We start from the raw sequence: 11,433 nt of genomic DNA on the forward strand, positions 1-11,433 counted from the left end.
TATTCTGCCACAGGTTCCCTTGGGAAAGTCATTTACTTTCTCTGTGCCTCTGATCCTCATCTATAACATGGGGATAGTAGTACTTCCCTATCTTAAAGATTGTGAGGTACTCAGAAACTATCACAAGGAGGGGATGGGGGGGAGGATATAAGTACCTAGATAGAATTATGAGAATTCCAATCACACCCTGGGCACAAAAACCCGCTAAGGCTGTCACACAGCCTGAGACCAGTCAGGGAATTCACTATCAGAGCAGCACGCTATGCTTCACAGTGTCATTGTGAGATGAATAGGTTTCGGCCCCAACTTTGGATTTTCTGATTTCCATATTGAAATCCCATACCCACCCCAGCCTGCTTACCAAGAGATCTAGATCGCTCTGCTTCAGTGACCTGCCCTCTTCATTATTTACCACTCTCCCAATCTTTGTGTCATCTGCAAACTTTAACATGTTTATTAATGACCTGGAAGAAAACATAAAATCACTGATAAATAATGTAGGGACAAGAAGTGATCCCTGTGGGACACCCCTAGAAACACATACCCTTAATGATGCTTTCCCATTTGCAATTATATTTTGAGACCTAACACTTAGCCAGTTTTTAATCAATTTAATGTGCACCATGTGGATTCTGTATTGTTCTTGTTTCTTAATCAAAATGCCATGCAGTACCAATTCAAATACCTTACAGAAGTCTTACTATTTTATATCAACACTATTACTTTTATCATCCAATCTTGTAATCCCATAAAAAAAGATATCAAGTTAGTTTGACAAGATCAATTTTCCATAAACCCATGTTGATTTGCATTATTTTTTTATCCTCATTTTAATTCTCTATTAATCAAGTCCCATATGAACTGTTTTGTTATTTTGCCCAGGATCGACATCAAGCTGTCAGGGTTATAACTACCTGGGTCATATCCCGTATATCCTTTTTAAATATTGGCACCACATTAGCTTTCTTCCAGTCCTCTGTAACTTCCCCAGTGTTCTAAGTCTTATTGAAAACACAATATTAATGGTCCAGAAAGCTCCTCAGCCAGCTCTTTTAAAACTTTGGGATGCAAGTTATCTGGGCCTGCTGATTTAAAAATGTCTGACTCTTGTAGCTACTATTTAACATCCTCCTTAGTTCCTGTAGGAATAGAAAGTATTTCATCAACATATGATATAAATACCTCATCTGACTTTTTCCCTAACACAGGATAGAAATATTTATTGAACACTTTTGCCTTTTCTGCATTATTATTGACAATTCTACCATTTCCATCTCATAATGGACCTATACCATTGTTAGGATTCCTTCTGTTCCTAATATGCTCAAAAACCCCTCCTTCCGATTGTCCTTAACTCTGTTGGCTATGGGTTTCTCCATGTGTCCTTTTGCTTTCCTTACAAATTTTCTAAAATTCCTAGCTTCTGATTTATATTCATTGCTATTAAACGTTCCCCTTTTCCCATTTTTTTTCTATCTCCTTTTGCTTCCCCTCTAAGCCAGGCTATTTTTTTTTTATGAGTGTGGCCTTCTTTCTCAAATTTTGAGATTATGGCTTTTTGAACATCTAGTAAAGTGTTTTCAAACAGTTCCCAAATATCATTCACATTTTTCTATTTTATTCTATTCTATCTTTATTCCACCTGACTTGACTTTATTCCACCTGACTTGACTTTATTCCACCTGGCTCAGACTTGTTTTCAGCTTTGTGCAATTGGCCTTTTTAAAGCACCAAATCTAATCTATATCTATATAGAATAAAGTCATATATATATGACCAGTTGGGACTTTGCACCTTAGCAATCACTAATTTTTAGTTCTGTGACGAATTCCTCGATCGGTCAAGATGAGGTCTAATATAGAATATATTTCTGCTGCGAGAGCTGCCTCTCCTGGGGCACTGAGACTGTGCCCTCATCCAATCCTCTCATCACCCCTTTCTGACCAGGCCTGCATGCCACACATTATTGCAACTGTGATGTAAGAACTATTGTGGTTTTTACTTCTAGCTCAACCTAGGTGTTGCCAAAGCAAGTCAAAGTACAATATGCAGCAGCAACACTCCTCCTGTCATATAATCTGCTGCTCTGTAGAGAAGGGTATCTCAGTGCTGAAGTATTGCGGATGTCTGGAAGTCTCTGGGTCTGCTGCAGATGATGGTGTTAAGAATCTCATTTTATCAGCAGCGCTGGCAGAAGGGTCTGCTTCTTCTTGGTTGGATGGACTTTGGCTTGGCTTGTTTGCATGCTGTTGAGTTTTGGGGAAAGGGATTGTGTGCTGTTAGATTCCCCCCTCCTTTGAGTTCTTTCATCTTCTCTGGTCTTGTCTGACTGCAGCTGAGAGACACCGGAGCAGCCAGGAATAAGCATCATATACTTTGTGTTTCCTTCGCTTACCAGTAGACGGTCTCTTTGTCAGCAGGCCCAAATAACTTGCATCCCAGAGTCTTGTCAACTAATGAGGATACTCCATTCTTACCGCCCACTTCATAAAGAAATAAAAGGCAGCTTCTTCAAACGAAACCCTGCAGAAAGGAATAAACCTGCCACCAGGACTGGCTCCAGGCACCAGCGTAGCAAACAGGTGCCTGGGGTGGCCAGTGAAGAGGGGGGCGGCACGTCCGGCCGTTCGACGGCAATTCGGTGGCGGGGCCATCACTCCCTCTCGGAGCGAAGGACCTGCCGCTGAATTGCCGCCGTAGAATAAAGCGGCGGTAGAGCTGCCGCCGATTGCGATCGCGGCTTTTTTTGTGTGTGTGTGTGTGTGCTTGGGGCGGCAAAAATGCTAGAGCCGGCTCTGCCTGCCACTAGTCCCAACTTCCATGCACTGGAGGATGCAATCCAACAACAAAGCAGAACTGCATCTTGGACCTAGCATACGTCATTAAACAAGGGAGAGCCTGTAGAGGCCCCAAAATCTTCCAGGAATACACCCTGCTCTTCAGATGGTCCCTTTGATGCTAGGTAGGCCTTCCAAAAATACCACAGAGAGTCTGTATAGTTCAAATATCAGACAAAAGCACCTACACAGCAGAATCCACTCAACACTCAGGGGCTTCCGAGGGTCATTGATGTGATGTGGCAGAGTGAAATGTTACACACTCAAGCTGATTGGTAGCACTGTCCCCATGGTATACCCATAATTACCCAGGGCAAATCTGGTGCTACACAGTACATGAACATTAACCCAGCAGGGACTGTTGGACAGAGAGACCTAGCTATATGGTAATCAATAAATGAACTGATAAGGTACAAAATAAACCTCCCAGTCACCACAAGATGTTTTCCTTCCAAACAATTAATGCCGACCTCCAAAATGGCAGGCTGCTCTTAAATCTGTTTTTTGAAACATAAAGTAAAACTCCATCTCAGGAGAGGCTTTTGTCAGTTGCAGATATCGCAATATCCATCTGGCTGAGCACACCCAGAACCAGGAGAGAAATCTCCAAAGAGTGGTATATCAAAACAGCAGGGAAAGTACAGGCAGCCTGGCATGTTAACAGGGAATTAGAAACAGTACCTCGCGGTGCAGACTGAGTAGGTTTCCCAATCCCCTATGCAATGTGATTGATATGAGGGTGCCTCTATGTGACATACACTTACTGGTATGTGCAATGAGGCTGGCTTCAGGTTTTTTTTAGATAGCACTAGATTGTGAAATTCACTTTAGCCGGGAACAAAAGCCTGCCTGGATTATTTTGCCACTGTGCCCATCATGTGTGAGGTGAAAGTCGTGTATCTGACAGCCCCGGTACCTAGCGGTTGAAACGAGCACACAATGTTCTCTAGGAGCGTTTTGGTCCTGCCTCTGACTCTGGACTGTTCCTATGGCAATGCTGTCCAGGCCGGAGCAGGGTGTCATGCCTTGCTACTGAGACACATAAAAACAAGCCCAATACAAATCAATGACATAAATCTCGAAGGTGGGGCAGAGAAAATGATCCCACCCCAACTCTAGGGTTGCCAATTTTGGTTGGACATATTCCTGGAGGTTTCATCACATGACATAATCTTTAATTAAAGATTAATCTTTAATTCCTAGAGACTCCAGGACAATCGTGGAAGGTTCGCAACCCCCACTTCAGCCCATATTTGATTGCTACTATTTTAGCCGGTGGAGAGCTCCTGGGGACATGTATGAATATGAGCCCATCACAGGATGCTCTACTCCCTGCTGGGTGGTGCCTCCTTCTGGTGATTCTGGGGATGAGCTCTGCCCAGTTTAGTGCCTGCTTTCTTCTCTTCCATCACTGCCGCTCTCCTCCTGTTCACGTAGTCACAGTATGGACACTTTGTGACTCGGCCCTCTGGCCAGGTCCCACTGTGATTTCCCCTTCCAGGGGAGTCTTTCAAGGTCTCTCTCCACAAGCAGGGTCAGGCAGTCCTCACGCCCACTGCCCTGACTATGTCACTCCCGCAGTGTCTCAGGCTGTCTTCCCATTCACTGCTCCATGCAATAGCACTCTGCCATGGATGGCAGGGGAACCCAGGCCTACCCTGTGGGTTCCAGTCCAGTGCTCTGTAGTGAGCCGTTAAGGTCTGTGGCTACACCAACCTTACTGCTCTTACCCCTGGACTACTTCCTACCATGCTGCTCCAAGCTTTTCATTCTCCAGCTTTCCTAGACAGCCCCTCTCTCTTGGGCCTACTAGGTAAACCCTTCCTCTCTCCTCTTCCTTCTCCCTTACCTCAGGGAGAGAGACTGCAGACTTCCTTCCTGCAGCCTCCCATTCTGTTGCCAGCCCCTGCCTGTTCCCTCACAGGTGAGCTTCCTCTAGGGTTGCCAACTTTCTAATCGCACAAAACCGAACACCCCTGCCCCGCCCCTCCCCTTCTCTGAGACCCTGCCCCCACTCACTCCATTACCCCCTCCCTCCGTCTCTCACTCTTCCCCACTCTCACTCACTTTCATTGGGCTGGGGCAGGGGGTTGGAATGCGGGAGGGGGTATGGGCTCTGGGCTGGGGATGCAGGCTCTGGGGTGGGGCCGGGGATGAGGGGTTTGGAGTGCAGGAGGGGACTCTGGGCTGGGGCAGGGGGTTGGAGTCCGGGGGAGTGAGGGCTCTGGCTGGGGGTCTGGGTTCTGGGGTGGGGCTGGGGATGAGGGGTTTGGGGTGTGGGAGGGGACTCCAGGCTGAGCCAAGGGGTTGGGGTGCAGGGGAGGGGGGTGCGGGGTCCTGGTGGTGCTTACTGTGACTCCGCGGAAGCGGCCTCCAGGTCTCTGTGGCCTCTAGGCGGAGGCGCAACCCGGCAGCTCTGCGCGGTGCATTCTGCCTTCGCACCTGCAGGCACTTTCCCCTGCAGCTCCCATTGGTTGCAGTTCCTGGCCAATGGGAGCTGCGTGGCCGGTACCTAGGGGCCACAGGGACCTGGGGGCCACTTCTAGGAGCAGTGCGGAGCCTCGGCAGATAGGGAGCCTGCCTTAGCCCCAGACCCCCGCTGCACTGCTGGCTTGACTTTTAGCGGCCCAGTTGGCAGTGCTGACCAGAGCCACCAGGGTCCCTTTTCGACCAGGCATTCTGGTCGAAAACTGGATGCCTGGCAACCCTAGCTTCCTCCTAATTAGTGCCTAAATCTCCTCCATTTGCAGCTTAATTGGTTGACTGGGCCCACCTAGCCTAATTCAGCTCTTTCAAGGCTGGTGTGGGGAGTACGCCCTATCACAGAGCCAAACATTTGAAAGGGATTAAAATAAAAGGGAATCTTATATCTGGTCTACACCATGGTTTTTGTATCAATTTAACTATTTCAGTTGGGGAGTGATCTTCTACCAATATAGTTATACTGGTACAACTTATAGTGTGGACACAGTTAAACTGGTTCAAACCTGCCTTATACCAGTGTAGCTTATTCCCCTTCCCATAAGGTAAAGTACAGCTTTTTTTGGTAGACAAGCCCCTATGGTTTTAAGATGTGATTTTGCAGAAAAACGAAGTTAACTTCTTTGCGAAAATCTGATTCACCCAATAATAAGGACAAACTCAGAGCTTACATCTAGAGTTCTGTATTATCCCAGCATCAACACCACCAGCAAAAATCATTCTGGGACTAGTGAAACTTTAATAAAGCATAAAGCAGAGTAATGACTTTTAAAGGGACAGGAGTAGACTTCAGGATCCGAATCTTCAAGTTTCATAACATTGAGTGGCCTATGAACCTAAACTCTGGTTGAGATGGTAGGTTGAGCACTTTTGAAAACTGTTTTGTGTGAAAGAGGGCAGAAGGGTGTTTATGATTCAATGAAAATGGGGCACTTTCATTTCAAAATTGTGACGGCAGCTTCATTACATCTTACCCAACGTCCTCTCTATTGCATTTACAAACTGGCTAAACTCTCCTGGGGAGGAAGGCAAACAATCAGAGACATAATATGCGTCAGTGGAAGTGTAGCGTACAACTCCCTAGAGAGCAAAGCAGACATCCAGATGTTTATTGAAATATTCTGTCAGAATGTGATTGATTCTTTATGGCAGGGACTGTGTCGTCCTCTGTGCTTGGAAAGCACGTAGCCCATTTGAGTGGCTACCACAATAATAATAACAACAACAGGCCATTGCCCTACTCTTTCAGGGGATTTTGAATCTCTGTGTGCATGTGCATGGACGCACTGCACTATATACATGATTTGGGTAGTTAAAATGTTAGCTCACCCACACTGTAACCATCATGAAACGTGCAGCAAGGGAATGGGGCAAAGCTCCATTCATTTTTACTCCCAGGTAGAATTTAACATGATGTACACATAGTGAAGACAACAAATCCTGCATCACCCTTGTGGTCCCTCCTAACCCTGTGGTTCTATGATTCTATGAACCAAAGTCCCTTTCCTCTTACCCTTCTAGTTTTGGTAGAGTTATTGTAGTCCCTGTGTGTGAAAAACTGCGTATATGGGAATACAGTCCTGATATAAATATAACATTTATATTTTTAAATGGGTGTTCACTGGGTAAACTTTAAAGTAACTTTTCTCTATCAAGATGTAGATTTTGGAAGGTAAAGCTGTTTCACCTATAGCCTAGTTCCAGAAAGAACATTAGTCTATTTTAGACTAGTAGAAAACAAAGGGAAAAGATGAACTGGATCATAAGTCTGAATTTATTTTTAATGTTGCTGATAGATGACTGTTGGGTGAATAGCTGTTGCCTGGATGGTTTTTTATTCAGCTATTTTTATAGAGTTTCTTTTGCATTGACCTTCCTGTAAAATTGGTGGCATGACAGCTTAAAATATTCTCCCCAGAAAAGACTATGCCAACTTCCTCAAAAGTGGCATGTCTGCATTTTTTTGTATGAGACTTGGACTTTCAGCTTCTGTGGCAGCCAGCAGGCAAACACCCAAATATCCTTTTGAATTACTGATTTAAAGTGGAGTTTTCCAGAACCGATGCTAGCTAAAGATGACCTCATTTGAACCTCATTGGACTGAAGACATTGAAGAGAGGGGCTATAAGACAGAGCAATTGGAGTATGCATACTATAAGGATCAACAGAAAGGCCCAGAAGCTCGGCTTTTGGGTCAATGAGCCATTTGAGGGAAGACTGACCTTCCAGAATCTCCAAGTCCGGCCGCCTTGGGGAGAGGAAGTCACGACATCAACAAACAGGCTACGCCAGCCTTTGATCAGTTTCTCCTTGCACCTGAAGTTCCACTAAAGTTCCATTGTGGCAGCAGAAAACCCTGTTGACTACAATTTCAGGCTGCTATTTTATGAGGGTATGTCTATACTGGAATAAAAGCCCTGTGGCGTGGCCGCAGCTGGCCCTTGTCAGCTGACTCGGGTTCGCAGGGCTTGGGATGTGAGGTTAAAAATTGCAGTGTAGATATCCAGGCTTGGGCTGGAGCCTGGGCTCTGGGACCCTCCCTTCTTGCAGGGTCCCAGGGCTCGGCCTGCAGCCTGAGCCCAAACCTCTACACAGCAGTTTTATAGCCACACAGCCCTAGATAGGCAAACCCAAGTTAGCTGACATGGGCCAGCCACACATGTTTAATTGACGTGTAGATGTATCCTGAGAGTCCAGAAGACCATAGGCACTGACTCCATGAGTGTTCCGGGGCTCAAGCCCCTACTCTGTGTCTTCCTGAGAAGCCACCCACCTCTCCGCCTCAAGGCCCCATCCCTGCTCAGCCTCTTCTCCCTGAGGCCCTGCCTGCTGCTCGTAAGGGGGAGGAGGTGGAAAGGAGCACCCACCGGGAAAAACAAAAGTCATGCAGAAGATGCTGAGAGCTGAAGAGTTTACAATCCCGTTATCTTATGTATCTCATTTTTCCTTTTTTCTGCTTGTATCTTTTGTTTTTATTAACTGGGAAGCATCCCAGCATTTAATTTCTTAATCTGATGGTTTTACAGTGTGGCTGTGTATATGCATGTGTGTATGAGAACCTATCAAGTTCACATGGAGAAGGCATCATTAAGAAAGCTCCCTAGATTTAAACAGTCCTAAACATAGTTTCATTAGGATACTCATTGGAGTGTGTGCAGTATTCTGTGATTAAAAGCCCTAAGAAACTTAAAGCTGTCATCTGTAAATGTTGTTTGCAGTGTTGCTGTAGCCGTGTTGGTCCCAGTGCATGAGAGAGACAAGGCAGGTGAGGTCATAACTTTTTTTGGATCAATGTCTATTCGTGAGACAAGCTTTTGAGCTACCCAGAGCTCTTCTTTGGGTCTCCAGATGTGCCCGATTTAGCATCTGACAGTGGAAAAAAGCCACCCAAGATGTAAAAGTAATATATAGTGACAGCATGTGTGATGGTGCACAGTGTACCATGCATTTTTTATTTCCAGAAACTGAGAATTTCCACATAAACTCCCAAATGACAGAGGCAAGTGAAGCTGCCAGTGGGTGGTGCATGGGCATCTCTAATGACTGCAAATACAAACTGTATTAACATTGCCCGCTGCCTGTATTCTATTTATACCACACCAGAGGGAGCGTTGGCAAAGCATCGCAGAAAGAAAACCTTTTGTTACACCTAGAGTTGCTTCTGTTAATGCAAGTGAAGAAAGAAAAAAAAAAAAGGATTGAATGATTCACTGATCTATCTACCCCACGCACCCACAGTTTAGCAATTGACTATACCATACTCAAGCTACTATATATTGCATAGCTGTGATTTCTCAAGGAAAAATAATCAACTGAAACATATTTGAATCATTAGGATTCAGACCTGTCAACTCACGGCTTTTCCCAGTATGGTACAATATTGTTTTTTGGCTTTTTTTGCAGATCTGATGGGAGAACTGACCAAGCTACATCTTTTTCTGGTGCTATGCTCCAGGCTTGGCACTGGGGGACTTTATATGAAATCAGAGAGTGATTTGTGTATTAAGAAATAGCTCTGGCACTAAAATGTTTAAAATAATTTTTTGTTTCCCTGACTTCTCTCCCAATTTAGATTATCCAAATCCAGATTCTATCAGAGTTGCCCACAAGATGGAATTCTAAGAAAACACTCTTTTGTTTGGTTTTTAATGTCCACTTTTCTCAGACTTCCCATTCCATTTTGAAATTTGCTTAGGGATCCCTTAGAATTGTTCCGGTTGTTCCTTCAGGGGTCAGAAAGCAGGGGGAGAAAAAAACAATGAGAATGCAGTTCTTGGAAACCTGGCTTTCCAGCCTACAAACCGCCAGCTCTTCCAATTAGTGCAATGTTACTGAAAATGGCTTGATATTTCTGCATGTTTTCAGGGTTAATCGAGTGATTAACTGAAGAGTATTACTAGCATGGGTCAAGATTTCCAAAAATGGAGGCCCAAAGTTAGGCTTAGAAATTCAGTGCTTACAGTGTATGTGTGTGCGGGAGGGGGGGCGAAGGAGGGAGTCGCAGATCTGGCAAAAATAAATATTTAAAATTTGAGCCAGATCACTGAGGGATGCAGTTCAAGCACTGTCTTAGCGAAGCTCCTGCTCCCAGATTATGATAGACACCCCCATTTTTTCAGACCACTTTAAATTAATATTTAAGCACCTAGATTTTGTGCCCATTGAAGTCAAGAGAAAATCTCCCATTGACTTCAATGGTACAAGAATAAGTCCTAAATGGCCTGGTTATTAAAAGTACTCAGCATTAGCAGGTACCAAATAAGTCACTGCTCAGCCATTTTAAAAACCAGGCCACTTACTTAAGAGCCTAAATATGGGTTTAGGATTTTTAGGTACCCATTATTTAACATCTTGGCCATTAAATTCTTCCTCCCATCCTCCAGCTACTTATGACTTGTTATCATGAGTAAAAGAATACGAACCATACAGGAAATATGGCATGAACGTTTGTTTCGTTTCTTTGTTGATGTATGGCACCTCTAATAAACATTCTAGGCACCATAGAAATGCTTACAGCTATTGCCTCACATTAGCTGCAGTAGAACCTTAACATGGGAAGGCACATGAGTCTTCTCGCTTGTGCCTGAATTCATGCAGCTACATGAACATTTGGTCAGATTTCAGTTTGGCTGCTTTTTTGGTAAAAGGATGTGCACAACGTCACAGGATGTTTGCCGGTATAAAGATCCAGGTGAAACATAAGACCAGGTGAGCAATGTTATAGGGGTAATTTTAGAAGTGAGGATGCTGTACATTATTTACAGTACATTGTAGCTTTATGGGGATATGACCCATTGGTGGATTGAAAATTATGTTGATAGATTACTGTGATGCATAGGCCTAGTCAATTTCACCCAGACACAGGATTGTTAAAGTTATGGATTATTTGATTCATAACAACATTCATTCATAAAAAAAACTAATTAAAAAAAGTCTGTTGGACTTTACACGGAATAAAGAAAACTGTGCAGTTCTCCCTCCCCATAGGCCCAGCTGTCTGCTGCCCATGGAGAGCGATGCAGGGGCCAGGACAGGAGGATGGGACTGCATATAGGGATCTGCACAAAACATTGTTGGAAAAGGTCCAGAATGTGGGACCTTTTATTTTAGCTTTATTTAGAGAAATATCCTACCCCCTTCCTGTGGGCCTATCAGCCCTGAGGCAATTTTTGGCAGTGACATTTAAAGGAAAGTCCAGTAATTTGCAATTTGCTGCCTCAGAAGGAGTCTTTGTAACAATTAGAAAAAAGGAGGGAGTCTTTTGCAATGTTTGAACAATGCTCCTGCCCTGTTGCAAGCAGGACCACGGACCCTCCTCAGGCTTCTACAAAGCTCTGACCTCTCCCCTCGGCTGCAAATCCTGCAGTGCACACGAGGAGCCCACCACTGCAGTTGCTGGAAGTGAGTCAGTCCTTACTCAGGCCAAGTCCCAGACCAGATGAGCAAGACTGAGCCCCCCATTGGCGAATGCTGCATCAGATGGCAACACAAAAGGGATTCCAAGAGAAGCCAACAAAAAGAAGAGCAAATCGAAGAACCACGAAGGGAAATAAAATGATTTTTGTGTGTGTGTTTTCCTCCACCAGCAGGTGCCTCTATAGAGTCAATGCTTCTC

The sequence above is a fragment of the Emys orbicularis genome, chromosome 3 (genome assembly GCF_028017835.1).
Source record: "Emys orbicularis isolate rEmyOrb1 chromosome 3, rEmyOrb1.hap1, whole genome shotgun sequence".
In the NCBI taxonomy this organism is placed as follows: domain Eukaryota; kingdom Metazoa; phylum Chordata; order Testudines; family Emydidae; genus Emys; species Emys orbicularis.